We start from the raw sequence: 4,110 nt of genomic DNA, 5'->3' as shown, positions 1-4,110 counted from the left end.
TCTTTGAATTTTTTTTTATAAATAGGTACCTACACCATAGAATTCCTTTCAATTCTTTCCCAGTATCCAAACAAATTTTCTGGATTCAACAGAATCACATTTCCCATGCCCAAATGTGACAAATAGAATCTTTCTCCAAGGATTTGGCTTCCTACAAAATCAAATCTTTAGGCCCGTTGAAGAAAAAAGGTTTGCATTCATACAAAAATGCTACTGAATAGTATATACAATATCAAATTTCAAGATTTATATTTTCAGTAAGCAAGTGATATTGAGATGAAATCTTTACCTGGGAATGCATATAGCTCATTCCTTGAGTAAAAGAACCCTGATGAGCAATCTAGCAAATTCATTTACCATAGAAACAATCAAAAGACATTATGACATTATGATAAGCTCATGCAAATAACACTCAAATCTACTATAACCATGTGATGTGAACATGATAATAAATAAATAATAATAAATCATAAGGGTCTATTCAATTCCACCTAGTTGCTAGGGCCAGGCTACACTGCGACCACATCCTTCTTGCCAGATCCATCACTAGCCTTGGCAGGTCCTATCACCCTCTCAAAAGTTCCACTTAAAGAATTTTATATATATATATATATATATATATATATATCTCATAACCTAAAACATATACCCAAACCGGTGTATAACCAAAAATGAAGATGTAAATTTTGGTTACCTCCAGCTGCAATGGCAAATCCATCCCCAAAAATCAATACGAAAGAAAATAAAAGGGTGTTAGTTTAAACTCCTAAAACCTCAAAATGTAGGAAACTTTTACCAATTCAAAAAATGAAGACCAATATTACTGCTCTTCTCCATTAAAAAATAACAGCGGACTTCTTCCCATTGCACGCAGGACCATTGGCTATATATTACTTGCAATCGATCATCAATAGGACAATCAACAAAAAGAAAAAAAAAATAGAGACTAAATGTAAAAGAGTCATTGTTCAAAGGGTTGTGATATTGCTATATAAAGGAAAAACTTTAGTCGTGGATGAAAGGTTCACATTCTTATATCAATGACATGGATAACATTAAAATTTAAAAATGTCACAAGGAATTACGAAAGTTTTGCAACAAATCAATATAAAGAGCATTGCATCTATGACCCAGATTAGATTCCCATATATAAATGGAGCTTACCTGCTTAGCTCGTTTCCCAAATACAAAGGGCATTGCATCTATGACGTTGCTTTTACCACTTCCATTCGGACCCAGTACCGCTAAAAAACTCTACAGATAACAGAAAATTCAAATGAGACAATAAACACCTGAGTCAAGATGGAGTGCACCAAGCAAAATTGTGTGAAATTCACACTCAAGTAACCAGAAAGGGACTAGATCCAGTGCCATTGGAGGCATGGGAGGTACCATGCCCCATGTCATTACTGCACATGTGACATGCATGCACTAGATCCATAAGCCAATGATAATTTGATTGGCTTATGCACCTGAACAGTGAACTATTTGGCACAAGGACAAAAAAAAAAAAAAAAAGAGTAATTAAAGGAAAGAGAGATATAAGACTTACGGGCACATGCACGGACTATAGATTCTACATAATCTAACTTTCTCAAAAAAACCTTCCGGTAGTCTCAACATAACGCATATTTGGCTTGCTGCGAATGGAACGAATATTAGTCTGCAACAAATTCCAGATAAGCCTCTGATCTTGAAACAAATTATCGACTGATGAAGAAATCATTCTAGCATTGACCTCAGTGAAAGGACGGTGAGGATTTGGATTGTAGCATGCAAGAACAGCCACAGCTGCTTCCCTGTATGCCAACCTCAGCTTTAACTCCTCCAGAATTTCAGTACTATCTTCTTGACCGGTTTCAAACGTACCCTTTTGCTGCAAGTGGGTAGATTGAGAACATGTGTACACAGATGAATTAGTGAAACACTATAATTATCCATGTAAGTGGTTAAAAAACAAAACAAAACACCTACCCTCTTCAAGGCTTCCAACAGTTCTTCTCATCCAATGTAGTCTAAATCCTTTCTAGCAGTTAAAATTCCAGGTTCATTCCTACCAATCAGTTGCAAGATAGTTTTAAAAAAATCTCCTAATGGGAAAATAGAAACAATTCATTAGGAAGTAACTAAAATATATTTTGCAGCTTTGCGCCAGTGAAATCTACAGTAAAATCTGCAGTTTCTAGTAGAAGGATCTCCATTTCCTCCTCTGACAGGAAATAATACAAAGCAGATGGACCATAGGAGAAGGTAGCTTTTATGATAAGGTCCAATAACTAAGGGACCAAAAATGAGAACTAAAGAACCAGCATCATTTGAACTAGGTTCCTCTACTAGAACATGTTATGACCAATCTAGAGAAAAGCCCACATGTTATAAATAAGCAGACGTAAAATGACAAAGAAGTATGAAGGCTTATCAACATCTGTCACTGCCACAAGTTTTGAGCATGCCAAACTACATGGTTCAGTGGTTTAAATTGTTGATGTGATGCACTCAAAAAAAAAAAAAAAAAAGAAGCCAAGATTGCCAGATCCTAGTCATTGATATTTGGCCAGTTTTCTATTGAGTTCGAACTATCACTATTTTTTCTTTCTTAAATGTGTACTTCTTGGCTGGGTATTGAAGGGTTGGAATATTTCAATCTTGAGGAACTTTGGTGTGTGGGTCATCAACAGCGAAACCCATCATATTAGTGGTTTGGATAACTGAACCATGAGCCACACTAGCACAAACTCAAGGCATGAAGATCATATAAGAATTGAGGCTCAAAACAGGCTAGACTACTACTTCCTTTTTTTCCACCATCTCTATTACCATGGTGATTCATCCAGCCCACATGGGGGATGCAAGAGCACAAAATCTGAGCTCGTTGGCCATCATACCTACAGTAAGGATAAAAGAAAATCAATCTGACAGTTTATGCTTTGAAAAAAGATGGAACTATCCAATCAAATAACAAGAGAAAAAGCTGTCTTTCAAAAGACAATAACTAAATAATCAAATGATAAGAGAAAAATATCAGAACTAGCGAAAACCTTCTCATATATTTTCTAAAATTTGCAAAATTCAGAAAAGTTAATCAGGTCATGGCTTCTGTTTGTTTTTTTACTTATTGAGGTACCAAATTCATGGAAAAATAATCAACAAACGTAAACATAAAAACAGAAACAAATAAAATCATCTCAAAAACCTAGTTTTGCCTCTTGAAAATTGATACATATCACTCGCTCTCAAATTACATTCATTTGCTATATCCATCCATATGTATATGGATATATGGATGGATGTGCGTATGTGTGCCTAAATGAGAAGAAGCAAGAGCATGTCCACAAGCTATAAATCACCCTCGCCTTGTATGCAAACACATGATTCTTTTTTTCAATGGTGTAAGCAAATGCATGATTAGAACATTTAAAGCTACAAAATTTAAGAAACCGTAAATGAGAAGCGCAAGTCCCTGGATCTATACCATACACAATTCCTAACTTAGTGAATGATTTTTTTTTCCCTTCATAATGAATAGGAGAAATGATTCACACAGTCCCCTCCTTCCCACCAACCTGTCATGTTTGCTAACATCCCACCTATGAAAAGATGGACCCCACCAAATATCACCTGCTGTAAAAATCAGGTTGACCTATTTACTTAGATAGGCAACACCTGTTGGTGGACCCTGCTGATTTTTGGATGTTCTACACAAGTGACAGATTTTGTGATCACATATAATAAGAGTAATCATGGGCAAAAACGTTTTCTGGATAGTAAAATAGAAAATGTTTAAACTAAAGAAAACCCACAATCGCCACATAGGTTTGTGTACATACATACATACATACATACACATACATCTTAGGTATATACAGATATACATATATGCATGTGTGTATATGTATGGAATCAAGGGAGCAAGGTGAGTTTTAATTTTGTTTAAACATATGTATGTATATACATATATGCATGTGTGTATATGTATGGAATCAAGGGAGCAAGGTGAGTTTTAATTTTGTTTAAACATACATACATACATACATACATATCTGGAAAGCCCAACCCTTGTGGAAATGTCATGTTACCATCTCAAGATGGTGTATTGTAGGGTAACAAATG

The 4,110-nt window shown here is 35.3% G+C and overlaps 1 long non-coding RNA gene across 1 annotated transcript; it reads right to left on the bottom strand.

Moving 5' to 3' along the window:
* Nucleotides 1-1,151: 1,151 nt before the first annotated feature.
* LOC131231218 (uncharacterized) lies at nucleotides 1,152-2,888 on the bottom strand. Its single transcript, XR_009164250.1, has 4 exons — nucleotides 2,818-2,888; nucleotides 1,975-2,053; nucleotides 1,739-1,876; nucleotides 1,152-1,663 (listed from the first exon to the last, which is right to left on the bottom strand). It is a non-coding gene; the product is annotated as an uncharacterized LOC131231218 (long non-coding RNA).
* Between the last annotated feature and the right edge of the window lie 1,222 nt (nucleotides 2,889-4,110).

This window comes from Magnolia sinica, chromosome 17 (assembly GCF_029962835.1).
Source record: "Magnolia sinica isolate HGM2019 chromosome 17, MsV1, whole genome shotgun sequence".
In the NCBI taxonomy this organism is placed as follows: Eukaryota; Viridiplantae; Streptophyta; class Magnoliopsida; order Magnoliales; family Magnoliaceae; genus Magnolia; species Magnolia sinica.
This window is presented reverse-complemented; position numbering and strand designations above follow the sequence as displayed.